The sequence below is a fragment of the Pleurodeles waltl genome, chromosome 8, assembly GCF_031143425.1.
Source record: "Pleurodeles waltl isolate 20211129_DDA chromosome 8, aPleWal1.hap1.20221129, whole genome shotgun sequence".
Taxonomy (NCBI): Eukaryota; Metazoa; Chordata; class Amphibia; order Caudata; family Salamandridae; genus Pleurodeles; species Pleurodeles waltl.
Window position 1 is genome coordinate 1526031804 of NC_090447.1, and position 19169 is coordinate 1526050972.

Consider the following 19169-nt stretch of genomic DNA (forward strand, 5'->3'; position numbering starts at 1 on the left):
TGGAAAGGCACACAAAGCCACATGCACGTGGAAAACCTTGCTCACACAATATACGTACGCATTTCTCCTGCAAATATGAATGGCTGTCAATACTAGCTGGCTGCGGCCTAGTTATGCTAACTAAAGCACATCTAAAGTAGGCATGATTTACTTCCATTAAAAACGCTCTCACAACAGCCATATTTATTCAATATTTAGGAAAACCAGAAAGGGAGAACCCTGCCTCACACTCCAGCATGCAATCAGCCCCAATGCATCATGGTAAATGCAGTCAAAGTTTGTTTTATATCCATAAAGTAAACTGCAGTTTTTCACCTTAGTAGGTGCAGCAAGTTCTGTAAATCTCTGGACACGTGTTTCTGGGTTCAGCCCTTTATCAGCAGAGAGCAGCTTTGTCTGTGAGGCTGACGAGCTCTAGGTTGAAGCACCTGCACGCCAGTGAGTGGTACGTAAACCAGAAGGTCTTTTGGTAGCATTTTCAGCTACCATACAGACAAAGCTGCTCACTGATACTCACTGAATCACTTGATTTCACCACATGCACTGCATGAGCACGTTTTTTCACGTTATAATGTTTTTTAGTGTAACCTTGATACAGTTGTAGTGAATACACCCAAGGAATGTAAAACGGGATCCCATGAGTAGTCTGTGTCATTTATTTGATATAACTGTACTGAATACATTGAAGCAATGAGCCACAAGACCATTGTATCTTCTTAACCCTTTGTTCATCTCAAGGAACGTAGAGAGAGAGCGATACACTTCCTCTACTCATAATGACAAAGGGTATTATATGAAATGTATGTTTTTCTCCCCCACGGAACCATTGTTCTTATACACTTAGTTAAGGGCTGTGGTCACTTCTAAATACAAAAGTCAGGTAAATACTACTAGAGCACAGGTTTGCTGCAAACTGTAAACTTTCTGATCGATGTAGTATTTCATACAGATTAAGCAACGGAGGGTGTTGTGAAAATTAAAAGAATTAAAGTTGATGCATGCCATGATACATTACTACGTAGCAACAAAATCACATTGCTGTTTTGAGTTCACCCGTCATGAAGTCTCTGTCAGCTCCACTCTCCAAATACGTGCAGGCTCGGAGTCCTAGGCCGGAGGCTGTCTAATTGACAGGTCACAGATGGGACAGCATGTACCTGGCACATAAACGTGCAAACAGGAAACAAAGCTCAGTCCCACAGATAGGCAAAGCAACACCACAATAGTCCTAAGAGATTGGCCCTAATAAAACACATATGGCCGGAGGGGTACATGCATTCCCAAACACCATAAAACGGTCAAATTCTACATACAGTTAGGAACACTTAGCCAATCAGAACACAGCACGCACAGTAACATGCAGTGATCAGGCGTACCTCATGCCGGACACCTGGACACGTTATCCACTGGCCCACATTGTGCCCACGTCCACCTGGATTTGTAATCAGGACCTTATTTATGACTCCAAGACAACTGCTTGCATTCTCAAACAAGAAAAGAATGTCTAATTATTTTAAGGTGTTCAGTGAAATGTATAAAAGGGAACTTCAACCCATTGCACTTTAAACTGTAAACTTTGCACTTGTATAGCGCACTACTCACCTGTTAGGGTCTCAAGGCACTGTACTCATACCGCTATGGAACCCCTCCTGGCTTTTCCCTGTGAGGTGCCCACTCCTGGGCACCCCCAGGGTGAAGCCAGGCATCCAAGCACTGTTGGGGCCGTTGTGGAGATTAAGCAAGCTATTGCCCAGAGTTGCAGAGTGGGACTCATTAATTAGATTAGGCACCGAGGCGAGAATTATCTGGTCCAAGGGAATTGAGCCCAAGACCTGCTGAAGCGGGACTTGAACCCTGGTCTTGAGCCAGATCTCTGCCTCAGGGTCTGCCGCTCTAACCACTGTGCCACACTTCTCCACTTTGAGAGACGGTCTTCAGATTGCTGTTCTGTAACTGTTCTCCTGGCTGAAATGTTTAATTAAACGAATTGTTCCTGCCTTGCAAGGCACCTCTTGTCTTTTGTTTTTTAAAGTAAACTCACATTGGAGGAACATTTTGGTGAGCCAGTCAGGAACTGATTGGTACATTGTACCCAAGTGCAGCCAGAAGAAGAGGACCCCGCCCGGACGGATTCGTATCTGCAAAGAAAGGTGAGCAGATGCTGCAATTGATTGAAAGGTCTGCTAAATCCATCCTGAAGCTGCGTTCAGAAGGGAAAGAGACTACATCAGAGCCTTAGTCCTAGCATTTGGCATGTGGCAAACTAGGAAACGTGAATATTGTATGCATAGGCTCTGGGTGCAACATAGGGCCCGCACCTCAATCTTACTAGGCTAAAGAGATTTACTCTGCGCTACCGGTTTCTTAACACTGTTAGCATCTGAAAGAAGTGAGAAGTGTGTGTTCGCTTGAACTGCTGGGCGAGACAAAGGGTGTAATTCAGGCGTTAGGAAACTAGAACAATAGGGTACAGGAGATTAGGCATAGCTTGTGTTTGGCAAAGAAGGGCATGTGATTGTTGAAGTTATTCCTTTCTTTCTTCATATAAATTGCTGTTATCTTTACCCCAGAGCTGATATAGTCAAGATTATCAGGCTCACTTAGTCCCGAACACCACGCAGAGCTTCCCCTGGGGTAAGGTATTTCGGTCAGGCTATCCCCCTTGTCTTTTTTGTGTGCCAGTTGAAATGATGCTGTTTTGCTATTGTGACACTGGTAAATGAATGTGGCTGTGTTTGCCTTAAGTGTTGTGATTTGTTGATGATTTAATGTGCTATGAAGGCACTGCTGAATCTCACACATTGCAATTTGATGGTAAAGTAAGGCTCACTATTTTGATGCCAAATTTCAAAGGGTATGAATTAACAACCGCACTTTCCTAGGTTGTGATCCTTCATCTGCATTTGTGTTTGTTAAATCTTTATTGTGATGCATCTGTGAATAACCTTAAGCTCATTAGATCTAGTGATCCCAGTGTATATATTTTCCCACTAACAGAGTAAAACTTAACATTCTATAAAAACAGAAAAGTTAGAATGCGTATAACTCAAGATTCCCTGGAAGCAAAAAGGCTACACACACACACACCTACCGCCCCTCCACTCCCCAAAAGAGGGAACCTTCGACACCAACATAACTGAACACACAAGAATATACACACAAACAAAATACACAGGGCAAAAGAAGGATAAAAGAGAGGCATTACTAGAATTATGGGCCATCTTTGAGGAAGCCCACGCTGATGACACCAACCCGCAATCAGCAAGCAAGACAACTGCACCTCCCTGCCATATGTAGAAAAGGATTTCTCCACGATGCCTGCTATCCCCGCATTAGGCTACACCAATCTGACAGTTGAGGGAGCCCAAGGGGCCACCACCAACCAAGCTGTCAGGTCTAGGCATGACCGTCTACCAGGCAAACAGGACCAGGCAGTCCCAGCACCAACCTAGTCTAGCGCTTAAGCTCCCCGGAATTCGACCCCCATCCGTCATGTTCAGCCCATCAAACTTCAGCGGCACGGACAGCACACACTCCCACTGGCACCAGTGAACACACTCTAATGACAGAGAGTCTCATAGCGGTCCTGGACAGCGACACTGCTAGAGGGGGTGAACAAAGTGGTCCCAGTCTTCTGAGATCTGATGACAAAGAGGGAGCCAAAAGCTTTGCTCAGGTAGCCGAGGAGATGACAGAGAGCAACTTTGAGGGCAGGTCCCGAGCAAGGAGAATGGTGCACAGTTCAGACGGAAGGAGACAGTCTAGGTGGGACTTAGAAGAAAGGCATGAATTAAAGAGGGAGAAAGAGAGCTCGCACCCTGGAATCACAACGGGAGAGTAGACCAACACGGCCTCCTTCCGAGGAGACAAAGGGTAGGTGCAAAGCCCAGCTCGGGGAAGAGTCTGAAGCAGAGTGGCTGGGATCTGAGCCTCATCAGATCGTCAATGTGGGGCAGGGGCTGATCAGGAGATAAAAGATCAAGGTAGCCTGATGCAATCCCAGCATGCGTGGCTCAAAATGGCACCTTTGTGTGTGCACAAGGGGAGCAGCCACGGAGACCTCCGCTGCTCCTCCCGAATGCACAAGGCAGACAAATTAACTCTAAGGGATATAACAGCTCAGGAATAAGGTGAGATCTTTGTGCGACCCTTTTGTCACCTACTAGCCCACTAGACCAAAGGAAGTGATCAGTATGAGAGACCCTGGCCAAAGAAAGGATCCTTCGGACCAGAGGACATACCTGTTGCAGAAGACTGCATCTGGCACGGAGGGGGAAATCCCAAGTGGAACTTCCATTACATGCAGGATTGCCTGTAGAGATGGCAGTGCTATGTTGTATCAGGCTCAGTCGAGCTACCCAAAATGAGAATATGTCCACTACTACAGAATGGCACGTCAGGGACCATCTATGTGCCATGGGCTCACATGGATAAGAGACAAACTGCTGCTGTCGTAGTTGGACTCTAACTCTAGGCGAGACTGCTGGTTTAGGGTGACAGCACTTTTGTTTGTAGGCGACTAACTAAATCCTACAACAGGTTGCAAATGTCCACCCAACCCTCCCGGCTCACAAGCAGTACCTGACTGTAGAAAGATGGCTCTGTATATATTATGTCAAAATGAGATATAGTGTGCACAGAGTCCAGGGGTTCCCCAGAGGCTTAACTGAGGCTAAAGTAGATAATACTAATGCTCTCTTTTGTGCTAGTGTGGTCGAGCAGTTAAGCTTATCAGAGGGTAGATCACACACTCAATGACTTAACTCGAGACCAATGGTTTTTATAAAGCAAAAATATATTTTCTTAGTTTACTTTTAGAACCACAAGATTCAAGTAGCAGGTAAGTACTTCAATAGATTTGTATTTCACACATGTATCAACAGTACTTTGTTTGAAATCGATAAGTTATACAGTTCTTGCAATATTGGCAATAATAGTTTTTAAAAATGTACACAGTACAATTTTCAGAAACAGTTCCTGGGGGAAGAAAACTTAGATTGCTTTACAGGTAAGTACAACACTCACAGTTCCATTCTCCGTGGGTTAGGGAGTTCACAGGTTGGGGTTCAAGTTAACCCCAAACACCCACCACCAGCAATACGGGGCCGGCCGAGTACAGAGGTCAAATTGTAGGCAAAATTAACATGGGCTCCTATGGAGACTTGGGGTACTAGGATTCAGATCTGCAGGCAGGTAAGTACCCGTGACGTCAGAGGGCAGACTTGGTGTGTTTAGAGGAGCACTGGGGGGAGGAGGGGGCACAAATAGGCACCAAACATAAACCCTCAGCGGCACTGGGGCGGCCAGTTACAGGATGCAAACAAGATGTCAGGTCTTCAATGATTCTCTATGAGGTGACCCCGGGGGTTACTCAGAGGCTACAGATGAGGTCCAGGGGGTCGTCTCGGGCACACCACCGGCTGGACCGGGAGGAGGGCCGCATGCTGAACATGGCTGCACCGGGTGTTGGTTTCTGCAATGCCTGGGGGCTGCGGGTGCAGTGGGTCCTTCGGCTTCAGATATCTTCATCCAGAGCTTTCGCGGTCAGGGGGCTCCTCGGGATTCCATCCGCAGGCGTCGTCATGGAGAGGGTGGAGAGGTCAACCCAGGGTGGGTACTTGCTCAGAATCGCCTGGGGATCCTTTCTAGTTGGTTGGGTCACCTGGACACAGGCTGTGGGCGTCGGGTGCAGAGTGGTTAGGGCTCACGCATTCGGAGTGAGGTTAGAGTCCTTCGTTGTTGGTTTCTTCTTGGACAGGGCTGCTGTCCACTGGAGTTCTTGGTCCTTTTGGGTGCAGGGCAGTCCTCTGGAGCTTGTCAGAGGTCGCTGGTCCTGCTGGATGCGTCGCTGTTCTTTTGCAGGTTCTTTGAAGCAGGAGACAGGCCGGTAGGGCTGAGGCCCAAATCAATTGTCTTCCTTCTTCTCTGCTGGAGGTTTCAGCTAAACAGTCCATCTTCTTCTTGTCAGGTCACCAGGAATCTAAAAATTTGGGTTCAGGGAGGCCCTTAAATCCTAGATTTAGGGGTGTTTTAGGGGTCAGAGGGCAGTAGCCAATGGCTACTGTCCCTGAGGGTGGCTACACCCTCCTTGTGCCCACTCCCTTTGGGGGAGGGAGGGCACAAACCTAATCCTATTGGTCCCTGTCCTCCAAACCAAGATGGGATTCTGCAGGGAGGGGTCACCTCAGTTCTGGACAACTTAGGGGTGGTCACTCCTCCCTGTTTTCCCTAATTTTCTGGCCAGACTTGCCACCAAAAGTGAGGCTTTGTCCAGGGGGGCGGGTAGCTCCATTAGCTGGAGTGCCCTGGGGCACTGTAATCTGAGGCTTGAGCCTTTGAGGCTCACCGCCAGGTGTTACAGTTCCTGCAGGGGGAGGTGTGAAGCACCTCCACCCAGGACAGCCTTTGTTTCTGACCACATAGTGCACATAGACTCTCACCCCATGTGATCAGAAACTTGTCTGAATGTGGCAGGCTGGCACAGACCAGTCAGTCCTACACTAGCAGTTTGGCTAACATACAGGGGGCATCTCTAAGATGCCCTATGTGTGCATTTTTCAATAAATCCCACACTGGAATCAGTGTGGATTTATTGTGCTAAGAAGAATGATACCAAACTTCCCAGTGTTCAGTGAAGCCATTATGAGGCGGTGGAGTTCAAAATAAACTCCGAGACCATATACTCAATATGGCTACACTGCACTTACAGTGTTGAAGAATGGAATTAGATGCTGTAGGGGCATACTGCTCATGCAGCCATGCCCTCGCCTGTGGTATAGTGCACTCTGCCTTGGGGCTGTAAGGCCTGCTAGAGGGGTGACTTACCTATGCCTCAGGCAGTGGTTTGTGGGCATGGCACCCTGAGAGGGGTGCCTTGTCGACTTTGTCTTTTTCTCCCCACCAACACACACAATCTGCAAGGCAGTGTACATGTGCTTGGTGAGGGGTCCCCTAGGGTGGCATAATACATGCTGTAATCCTTAGGGACCTTCCCTGGCCACAGGGGCCTTGGTACCATGGGTACCTTTTGCAAGGGACATAACTGTGTGCCAGGGTTGTGCCAATTGTGGAAACAAAGGTACAGTTTTTGGAAAAAAGTACACTGATGCAGGGGGGTGGTTAGCAGGATCCCAGCACACTTTCAATCAAAGTTGACATCAACACTAGGCAAAAGTCAGGGGTAACCATGCCAACAGTGGCACTTTCCTACACCCCCCAAAAACCCAAAGAGTAAAAAGGTGATTTGTGGCAGCCTTTGCGCATGGACTCCAGAGTGCGACATCTCAGGGGAGTAGTGGGTAAAACAGAGATTACCCTTTTCTCACATGAGCAATAAGTCTCAGTCACACACAGGCAATGAAAGCGATGCAGTAACAAGATTGCAATCTAATGTAAAATGCATGAGCAATGATTAGGATAATGCACAGTGCAAGAATCATTATTGTGAAAATGAGAGTTGTGAAGACAAAGACTCCCACCATCTTGCAATAAACATGAGATGTAAAGTAGGCCCTAATACCCTAGCATGGAGAACCTAACCTCAAACCTAAAGAAAGCTAGGTGTGTAAACCTCATCTGCCAGTACCGTCTCCGTGATAAGCGCCCCCAACCCTCGTTACCTTGGAATGAGGCCTTTAGGTTAGACTCTGTGGGGACACGCAGGCTAGGTCTGCATCAAGTCAACTATTGCATAGATAGCATTGGTTTCATCTGGTAGGAATCTCTCTGATAACCTTGTCTGCATGAGATATATTTATACAGATCTCGTAGGACCCCTGCCACAAGTATGATCCCAAACAATAGATAAGAAAGCATGCATGGGGCGGCAATTATATAAACAATTACCTCCAAAAGTACATTATGTTCCTGTCAGACTTAAGCGAGAAAGGGACATGATGTGAATACCTAAATATATCACTTTTCTTTGGTGCTGATTGTGACGCCTTCACAGAGTGGCACTGATAACCCCTTCACTGCCATGCCTTTTTTTGGCTAATTGGAGCAGTTCGCGCTTATGCCCTCATAACTTTTGTTCACATAAGCTACCCACGCCAAATTTACGTCCTGTTTTTCCAACATCCTAGGGATTCTAGAGGTACCCAGACTTTGTGGGTTCCCCAGAAGGAGGCCAAGAAATTAGCCAAAATACAGTGAAAATTTAGTTTTTTTAAACAAAATGGGAAAAAGGGGTGCAGAAAAGGGCTTGTGGTTTTTCCCCTGAAAATGGCATCAACAAAGGGTTTGTGGTGCTAAAATCACCAACTTCTCAGCTTTCAGGAACAGGCAGACTTGAATCAGAAAACCCAATTTTTCAACACAATTTTGGCATTTTACTGGGACCTACCCCATTTTTACGATTTTGTGTGCTTTCAGCCTCTTTCCAGTCAGTGACAGAAATGGGTGTGAAACCAATGCTGGATCCCAGAAACCGAAACATTTCTGAAAAGTGGACAAAATTCTGATTTCAGAAAGGGGTAATTTGTGTAGATCCTACAAGGGTTTCCTACAGAAAATAACAACTGAAAAAAAAAATTGCAATTGAGGTGAAAAAAACTGCAATCAGGTTTTTTAAAGCAATATACCGTTACATCTGCTGGACTCTTCTGGTTGTAGGGATATATAGGGCTTGTAGGTTCATCAAGAACTCTAGGTACCAAGAGCCAATAAATGACCTGCACCCTGCAGTGGGTTTTCATTCTATACCGGGTATACAGCAATTCATTTGCTGAAATATAAAGAGTTAAAAAAATAGCTATCAAGAAAACCTTTGTTTTTCCAAAATGGGCACAAGATAAGGTGTTGAGGAGCAGTGGTTATTTGCACATCTCTGAATTCCGGGGTGCCCATACTAGCATGTGAATTACAGGGCATTTCTCAAATAGACGTCTTTTTTACATACTCTCTTATACTTGGAAGGAAAAAATGTAGAGAAAGACAAGGGGCAACAACACTTGTTTTGCTATTCTATGTTCCCCCAAGTCTCCCGATAAAAATGGTACCTCACTTGTGTGGGTAGGCCTAGCGCCTGCGACAGGAAATGCCCCAAAACACAACGTGGACACATCCCATTTTTTGACAGAAAACAGAGGTGTTTTTTGCAAAGTGCCTACCTGTAGATTTTGGCCTCTAGCTCAGCCGGCACCTAGGGAAACCTACCAAACCTGTGCATTTTTTAAAACTAGAGGCCTAGGGGAATCCAAGATGGGGTGACTTGTGGGGCTCTGACCAGGTTCTGTTACCCAGAATCCTTTGCGAACCTCAAAATGTGGCCAAAAAAACACTTTTCCTCTCATTTCGGTGACAGAAGTTCTGGAATCTGAGAGGAGCCACAAATGTCCTTAAACCCAGCGTTCCCCCAAGTCTCCAGATAAAAATGGTACCTCACTTGTGTGGGTAGGCCTAGCGCCCACGAAAGGAAATGGCCCAAAACACAACGTGGACACATCACATTTTTTCACAGAAAACAGAGGTTTTTTTTGCAAAGTGCCTACCTTTGGATTTTGGCCTCTAGCTCAGCCGGCCCTGGGGGGGGGGGGGGGGGGGGCAGAAATGGCCTAAAATAAATTGCCCCCCCCCAAACCCCCTGGGGAGCGACCCTTGCCTACGGGGTCGCCCCTGCGTGACATTGGCGCAAAAAAAAGATCCCAGGTGCCTAGTTGTTTCTGCCCCCCTTGGGGGCAGATTGACCTAAAATCGGCCGATTTGCCCCCAAGGGGGGCAGAAATGGTCTAAATACAATTTGCCCCCCAGGGGAGCGACCCTTGCCTAATAAATTTGCCCCCCTGCCCCCCAACCCTCCCCGGGGAGCGACCCTTGCCTACGGGGTCGCTCCCCTTGCGTGACATTGGCACAAAAAAAGAAATCCCCGTTGTTTCTGCCTCCCTTGGGGGCAGATTGACCTAAAATCCGCCGATCTGCTCCCAAGGGGGGCAGAAATGGTCTAAATACAATTTGCCCCCCAGGGGAGCGACCTTTGCCTAATGGGTCGCCCCCCCATCTCTATAAAAAAAAAATATATAAAAAAACACACACACACAAAAATTAGCCCTGGCGCCTAGAGGTTTCTGCTAACAATATGCTTTTGGCCCCCCACCCCCCTGGGGAGCGACCCTTGTCTACGGGTTGCTCCCCTTGCGTGACGGCGCAAAAAAAAAAGATCCCTGGTGCCTAGTGGTTTCTGCCCCCCCTTGGGGGCAGATTGACCTAAAATCGTCCGATCTGCCCCCAAAGCGGGCAGAAATGGCCTAAATACAATTTGCCCCTCCAGGGGAGCGACCCATCTGTAAAACAACAACAACAAAAATCCCCGGTGCCTAGTGGTCTAAAATAAATTTGCCACCCAGGGGAACGACCCTTGCCTAAGGGGTCGCTCCCCTTACGTGAAATTCACAAACAAACAAAAAACACCCTGGTGTCTAGTGGTTTCGGTCCCCCTTGGGGGCAGATTGGCCTCATAAAAATAGGCCAATCTGCCCCCAAGGGGGGGTGCTGAAATGGCCTTAAATATAATTGCCCCATATGGGAGCGATCCTTGCCTAAGTGGTCGCTCCCCACCTCTAAAAGAAAAAACAAAACGAAAACCAAAAAAATTATCCCTGGTGCCTAGAGGTTTCTGCCCCCCCGGGCAGATCGGCCTAATAATAGGGGGGCAGAAAAGGCCTTAAAAAAAAATGCCCCCCCTCCGGGAGCGACCATTGCCCAAGGGGTCGCTTCCTCATGCCAGTTTCATTTTTTTAAATAAATCCCTGGTGTCTAGTGGGCGTTTCAAAAGCCAGATAGCTTTGCAATCCGGCTTTTGAAACGCAGAGAGAGACTTCAAAGGGAAAGAAATTCCTTTCCTTCCCTTTGAAGCCTCTCTCGGCCTCCCCCAGGTGATCGGAAGAGAAATGCAGGAGGCCCTGAGACAATCAGCGTGCGATCGCGCGCTGACGTCACAGGGGGGTCGTGGGTGGAAGGGCTTCCCCTTCCATCCCTGCCTTGGGCAGGGAAGGGTGGGGAAGGGGGGGGGGGGGAACCCCACAGAGGGAGCGCTAGCGCTCCCTCTGCGCTCTGGGCTCTGGGCCCAGGACGTAATGGTTACGTCCTGGGCACAGAAGGGGATAATGTGAAATCAAAACATCTTCCTAACTATAAACATAGCAGCCATCAAGGAAGAACTAATTAAATAAATGTGCTAAAACAGAGCAGGCTAAGTAGGTTAAAAGTCACTAGGTGACGGGGGCATTGGCCTGCAAGTCAAAAGGCTAAGCAATCCCCTAATTCCCAATAAAACTACATAGGATCCACTACACCGCCATTGTTGGATGGTGCTGGGAAACGGATCTCATGCTTTGAGAAGAACACCATGGGTATAACCCTGGCAATAGGCGATGTTAAAAGTCTTCTAGACTGTATTTTTGGAGAGTAGGCTAACACGGTGTTCACCTGAACTCGCAATCACGCTGACAAACACAGGGCATGAAGGGGCCGCATTCAATTTATACAGGCACCAAATATGGATGACCCGTGGAGAATGTTCAGATGCGGGAAGGCTAATGGCAGAAACCATGAAACCTGGGGAGTCCATAACAGATTTTCTAGACAGGATGAGAGAATGGTGGAGACAGAAGACAGACCAGCCATTGATCGATACGGGCCTGCAGGTCATCATCTTTTACAATATCCACAAGTAGGGGGCTGCCCACTGAAATACAAAGCAGTTTTTACACTGTAGTTGGGCTAGACACCAAGCCCTGGGGGGAGATACAAGCCCATATACTGGACTACCATAAAAAGAAACAAGAGAAACACAGGAAAAGACAGGAGCAAGGTTAGAAGGGAAGGGGCAATCCCTAATTGTACGGAAACTCACCCTGTATTCTTTCTGTTTCAGGGGAAACGGAAGAATCCCGCTAGGTACAAATGAAAACTATGGCACAATCCTGCACATTCCCGACATGCATTGGGGCACCTCCACACTAATGGACACCTACTGGCAGTGCAGAGAGTTTGCATATACTCAGCTCGTCCCTGGATGGCATGGCCTCTGCTCCCTCTTCACCAACCCTGGTCATCCCTGGACAAGATCTGTCCAAGTTTTACCAGCACCCGCTAAGGAAGAATAAGACTTTGTTGCATCAGGCTCATGAGAAAAGAACTGTTGATTATTTTGGCTGGACTCAGTACAAGAACATCCCAGGAGAATTTAGACTGTTCAAGGACGCACAGGCTTCAGTTTTTCACCATGAAGATAAAAGCAAATGCCTGCTGGTTGCAGAAAACCCGGTGGGAGATGATCTAAATGATGAACAGTATTGAGCTTTGCCTTAATTCAATAAAGGAAGAACTGAAAGCCACCCGCCTCATGGTGATGCCACATCACTACGTGTTGGACTCGATGACTGCAATGGAGGGGGGGTGTGCACCAAGATTGTTGCCTTCTGTTGTATGATTATACCACGCAACGACATGGACAATGGCCATTCATGCACTGCACCAATTACAGAAAGACATGCATGATGAGGGAGGTGCCCCTGAGCAGGAGTGGCACACAAACTGGTTCTCCTGGCTGCTTCTGACTGCTCTGTGCACGTCATTGTTGCCCATTTTAATTTGGTTATTGTTCCTTTGTGGTTTCCTACAAATGGGGGTTTCAATGAGGGTAGATTGCAAGTAGTTAGAGATATAGAACAACAAGTCCCCAATAATGTGACTGTCATGAAGTATCGTGTTGATGGTGTGGTTGAAAATTCTAGGGGGGCAAATGTTAATATTGATAGAATTAATGTGGATGTAACCATGATACATTTGTACATAGCAACAAAATCACTAGTATAAAGGCTATTTAATGCATGTGATAAAAAAATATAGCTTGAATCAAATAAAATTCTATTAAGTTTTTAATAAAATGCAAATTGTGTGCTAACATGGTGATAGCAATACAATTTTACACAGCTGAAGTGCTGTTAATAAAGAAGAAAAAAGATACAATTTTATGTGATGGACTAGTATTTAAGGTTGAGCCAAAAAAAGAAGAAACAAAAACTATAGTGGGCTTACCAAAAACTTACCTGGGCTTGTAGCCCACTGGCTGCTTAACAATGTTTAGCTTCATTTTGACTAATTTGCGGGTTTCTAATTTGCTAGCTTTTCTTTTTCTGTCTTGAGTTTGTCCCTTTCCTAGAGCGTAGGTTCTTCTCCATCTGTGACTGGCTGGCTTCTATCCTTCTAAGGCTCACTTTTAGGGAACTACTACTTTTTTTCTTAAGCACATTATAAGAGTCCATGTGTCTTTCGGCGTTCTCCATTGTATGGTTCCCCCCCTCCAACTTTCTATGCTGTTGTCCTGCTGATGTTGCAAGTTATCTCATGTGCTCCTCCTCCCAACCAAACTACTCAAATGCAATACTACATATTGATTTGTGATGCGTGTTGCTTTCCCTCATGCACTGCAGGACAACCCCACTGCTTAAGTATCTGGCCCGATTCCTTGCAGACTCAGCACTGCCAGAGTGAAAGCGAAGTCCAGCACCAAACATTCTGCAGCTTGGCTGATGGAGTGTACATGTTGTCTAAGAGAACTGGTGGCAAGACATCACTGTCTCTTGTAAAACATGTATCAGTGCACCTCTGGTTCTGCTTTTTACTTTGTTGATTGAAGATGTGTTTTTAATACGAATTTGGGGTTTAAATAGGTCTTGCTAGTAGCATGGAGAGTGAAGCAGATTATCATATTTTTTAGTATCAGGGGGCTTGTAGAGGAAAGTATGGTACTTTAGAAATAAGAGCTTTTGTGCCCCCAGAGGGATTCTGAGCTGTGGGCAGTTATTACTTGTCAATTAACTCTTGGCCTAGCCTTGCAGGAACAAAAGTACATACATGTCCAGGCAGTGTAAACCATCTGTAGTGCACTCGGTGTCTGGAATATGCAGTCATTAATCTCAGTGTTAATAAAAAAAATGCCTATTTATTTGTTTCATGTTTTTTGTGTGTCAAGAGTAAAACAAGTGCAAAACTAGCCTCCAGCTTGTGGATTGAGTATGTGTTATTTTTTCAACGTGTGGTTTAAGTTACGTCTTGCTGTGGGTAGCGAAGTACAGTGTTGTATTTTCGGCTACAGAGAGCTAACACAACAATGTATGATTTAGCAGGTTTGGTCATTAGGAAAAAAAATAAGCTATCCTCAACTCTGCTGTGGATCGGAGTTTTGACCTAAGGAGGAGCAGTGCCTACAACGCCCTCAGCATACTGAGACGAGGAAGTGCAAAGGAAGAACAGAGGAATATGTAGAAAGCGAACAAAGACTGGCAAACAGAGAAAGAAGAGGGAAATTAGAAGACACAAAGAGCAATAGAGAAGAAAGACTTGGGGAGGGAAAACCAACAAAAGACTACAAAATGTTTTCTCAGGCTGACAATCTTTCACCCCAAGACCTGGGAAATAGAGGACCACCAAGGTGCAGTTGATTAATGGAGGAGGATACCCTATTGTACAGGAAACACAATGAGGAGCTACAGCATGGAGGACAGCCAGGAGGAATTGAAACAGAGGGGCTCTGTTGGAGGACCAGAGAGCCAAGACAACAGAGATGGAAGCCTGCACTCCTCCTGGAAACACTGATTCCCCACCACCATGGTTCATAGAAGGACCGTGGCTGTCTAGATGCGTGACGGGGGAATCTGGGCACAGAGGCTGTCGGGGAGCCCTTGGAGGACAATTGGGGGAAAACCATGACAATTGTGCATAGAATCCTACTTACAGGATGAGTCCCAAAATCACCTGGCTTTCTTTTGTTTTAGAAGCAAGTCTCGATGGCCTAACAAAAGGCCTTATGCTTAAAATGAAGGGGGGGGTTAAGAGAAGAGAGTGTGAAGGAATAATAAACAGTACATAGAAAGGAGAACATAGCTGGAAAAGATATAGCTGAAAACAGCCATAAATGAAAGGTTGAGAGGAATCTTCTGTCTACTTTATCTGGGTCAAATGACACTTACCTTTTCTGAGGACATTGGAGGTGGAGCGCCAGCTTGTCTCTGGAGGAAGTAGCCTGGTGCGCCTAAGCGCAAGAAAAATAGAAGAAATTATCCTGTGAGACCTTTACAGATTTACTAAAGAATTTGATCCCATATGATAAATGGAGAACAATAAAACATTTAATTATTCAGAGAGTCTTGGTCTGTGTTACTGAACTAAACCAAACACACATTCCACACCCTCTTTTTGCTTCAAGATCCTCTGTTCTATGCACAGTTTTTTAAAGTGTTGTTAAAGTGTGCGTGTGAATTCGTTTACGAGTGTCTGTGTGCCTAGCTGTCTGTTTTTGCATCTAGCCTAGTCTGTCTGTCTCTGCATCTATCTCAGACCCATATGGCTGTTAACACAGGAGCACTCAAGGGTTTGGTCTGGAAGCAAATACTGGTGTTTGACATTTTTGATGAGGGTGTTTGTGGGCTAAATCTATGAGTGCGCATCTCCATCACATCTTAAGCTGCTCCCCTATGTCATTTTTGGGCTATGCCAGAGATTTGCTTGCAAGATATTTAGCTTGCCTACTTCCTTGATTCTCGTTTTTCAGCGCCTTTCTGTCTCATATCCTTCCTCTTGTGTTTTCCCTTCAATGGAGCATGGACAAAGTACTGATGGATTACTTTCTTGGTGTGCTTCGATGGCTCAGGCTCGGATATTGGTCTTTAAAAAAATAAATCCCAAAACATCCTTGCTCCGTCCTGTTGTCGTTGGATCGTTACCATCACTGCTACTTGCGCTCTATCGTCTCCTGCTGTTTTTGTTTGCCCCGCTTGCTTCAGTCATCGTTGCTTGTTACATTTTGGTTGCACCCAGCATTTTATTATGAGCAAACTACTAGGCAAGCCTAGCATCTTGGTTGGAGTGAAACACAAAATGGTCAGCTATACAGACCACGCGTACTATATTCTTTCTCTCTGTAGGCAGAGAAGCATGTGGCCTCGTACACATACAGGCGATAGACACGAGGCGTGGCAGCGGAGTAATGAGACATTACTCCCTCATCTCACTGCAGTCCTGAGTCACATTGCAGACCAGCAGTAGCTGGTGAAATCGGAAAATGGTGGGACAGAAAAAGACATGGTGAAATGCAGTGAGTAAGCAAACAAAACAGGCAACCCCCAAATCCTAAAAGAAGATTTAGCTGGAGGGGGGACATTTCTCCCACAAAAGTACTATTGTAAGACCAGGCATCCAACAAGGAGTCTATATCCATCCAGAACAAGACTTAAGCAAGCACTACATGCACTGCACAGGGTTGCTTAGTGTCTGTTCTCCATCTAGGCCTCTAAATACAATAGAAACAGTACGTTTTTTTCTCATACTACAACAGTTATTTCACAAAGAGTTGCACTAATTAATTAAATCAATTGCAACCTTCCAGGAGGTGGTGCTGTTTGATTACACAACTTCAGAACAACTGCATTATAGCAATTTAGTCCCTGAAAGTGATACTAGCATCATTTGCTGGTGAAAATGCTCATTCATGTGTTTTCCTAAGACCCCTGAAGCATTTAGTGGAAGTTTCTGATGGCGATGAATGCTGCACCACAACAAAGTCAAAGTGGGCAGTCTTTCATCTGTTAAATGTTGTAGAGGGACTGCTGCAAAACCGAGGTTTCTCACTGTCTGAGTGACATAATGTCTGACTGCATCATGCCAAAGCCCTTAGGGACTGAATTTCGTAGGCATGATGGGGTCACTCCTGCAGCACCTCTCTCTTGACAATCAAGAAAGTAAAAAAAAGATAAGCACTATCGGAAAGATTCACATACACGCGCGGTGGTCATCTCATAATTGCCTGGCACCTCCCAGGCTCACATCCAATAGTGACTAATCCAAAACTGGTAGGTATCCACTTGCAGGCATCAGTGTAGTTTCTCTCTCTCACTTCCCCTACACTGATTCACAGACAACGCAGCACACTTCACTCAATCAATTCAATCCTTTATTTGAAATCATAAAAGCACAATACAATAAAAAAATGTTAAAACAGAATATTAACATAAAAACACAACATAAAACAGTTAATCCTTTTTTTGTACTTATTCATCTCCCATCCCAAATGGGTAACAAGAGTTGAGTTTTTCCTAACATTAAACACTGCTCACAAAAAACGCGACAGACTACAGCAAACTTACATACTTAGGAGTGTTTGTAAGAACAGGTATGCTGGGCGACACTAGTGCTTGTTGAGGGATCCTAAAATAGGGATAATATAGCATTTCCTCTGATTAACATACAATTTGCAGAATATGAGAACATGCATGGTACAATGTTGGGATACACAGTGGCAAGGGCAGTTTATCAAAGTAGGAGACCAATAATTAATGTCCAGAAGCTAATCAGGCGGTGAAAAGAACCCACACCCAGGCGAGTTACAACAAACCAATTTCTGGAGTTTGTTACAAACTTAAGATAGGGCTGTGTATCATACATGGTCAACATAAGTTGGTTCCTTGACACACTAGGTTTCGTCAGATCTGTAATCAACCTAAGTTCTGACAGGTGGATAAGGCATCCAGATTTCAACTCTTTTCTACTTATAGCAGCAAGGGATTCTAGCATCTCATAATAATCGAAATGTCCCATATCGTAAAAGAAACTTTTAATATAAGCCAACCAAGGGATTTGCAAAGGTGAGTTTGTGTTTAAACAATCCCCAAGGGTGACACCATTTAGGTCAGTATGTTCCGATGTCCAATTTTTGTGCTATACAAGAATTGGCAGTACCTTTATCAGATCTGTAAGAAACAGCATTCCCAGCTCCTTGGGAACAGCAAGAAGAAACTTCTGAAAATCATTTGCCACCATTTGAGCACCTTGCAGGTGACATATCCCTACACGCCCAGCTATACATATACATTTGTGCCATACATTCTTAGCAATTCATTAGGGGGTGGGGGGTTTGACCCTAATCGCTTGGCAAAATTCATCAAAGCCATATTTGCTTTTTTTTTTTAAACCGTATCTTTCTGGCAATAATACAATGTGCCCATCTGGCCTCATTATTTAATAGTATACCCAAATATGAGAAGGTTACTGCGGTACCAATTTTTGTACTGTTGATATAGATATCACAGAACTTTGCCGACCATCTATCACATTTCATGGAAAATGTTTTAGATTGTTCATGAGATACAATCCTGATATAGAACAGTGACTGATGCAGACTGTCATCATACAACTGCTTGAAACTGCGTATAATAGGTTAGGATGTTAGTTTCCCCAGACTTTCACTGTTTATTCGTTATTGTTTATAAAAAAAAAGTTCGTTCGGTTAGATATAGATTCTTATTAGTAACGCCAGCCTTCACCTGCGCTTTAAAACAAATAAAATGTATGTGAGAGAGGGGCCGTAGAGAGATGAGGGGCACTTTTCCCCGGTGGTAGTGAGGGAATCCAAGGAGTAGGTCACAGGGGACTGGGGGTGCAGACACCGGTAAAGCCATGGACTACAGCAGCCCCTTCCCTCCAGCAGGAGGGGAGCTGAGGCCTCACTCTCTGCCCCCAGGAACCTCCTCAGGGAGGCCAAGCTGAGAGGGGGTCTCCCTGGGCCGAGGAGTGGAGGGACAGGTAGGGGAGAGGAGGGACAGGTAGGGGAGAGGAGGGAGAGGAGACACGGGGAGTGGGACAGTCAGACTCCTACCTCCAGAGACACCTGCTCACAGACCCCTCCCCTCACCCGGGGACGGTGAATACGACAGTCCGAGGCCTGAGGGGGTGTCCGGCCTCAGAAGGTGGGGGGAGAGGAGAGGTGAGACAGTGGGAGAGGAGAGGTGAGACAGTGGGAGAAGAGGTGTGGACAGTCGGGCTCCTACCTCCACAGAGCCCGGGGAGGGGGAAGATCTCAGTCCCAGGCCTGAGGGGGTCTCCGCACAGACACAGGATCCTCCCACCCCTAGAGCTGCTGGAGCCGGAAGAAGAGGCCGGAAGTGACGTCACTCACTGCTGGTGCTGCCTCTGCCCTCGCTGACCCGGAAGAGGAGATCACGGGACTGGGAGTCACTGAAAGAGACAAAAGACTACGGAGGGAGCCACAGGCTGCAGTGACCCCGCGGACCCTCGAGGCTGAAACCGGCTGCGGCCGAAGGAAGAGGGGGGGACCCCGAGTCTGGAGGGGGTTGGGGTGTCCGGTTTAACACCGCCCCCACACTCCGCCCTGT

At 46.2% G+C, this 19169-nt stretch overlaps 1 long non-coding RNA gene across 2 annotated transcripts; it reads right to left on the reverse strand.

The window, feature by feature from the left end:
- Positions 1 to 539: 539 nt before the first annotated feature.
- On the reverse strand, positions 540 to 18937 carry LOC138248913 (uncharacterized). Of its 2 annotated transcripts, none has more exons than XR_011194661.1 (3): positions 18825 to 18937; positions 14973 to 15034; positions 540 to 1157 (listed from the first exon to the last, which is right to left on the reverse strand). It is a non-coding gene; the product is annotated as an uncharacterized lncRNA (long non-coding RNA). The 2 variants fall into 2 exon arrangements; XR_011194660.1 differs by having other exon boundaries at positions 18653 to 18937.
- Between the last annotated feature and the right edge of the window lie 232 nt (positions 18938 to 19169).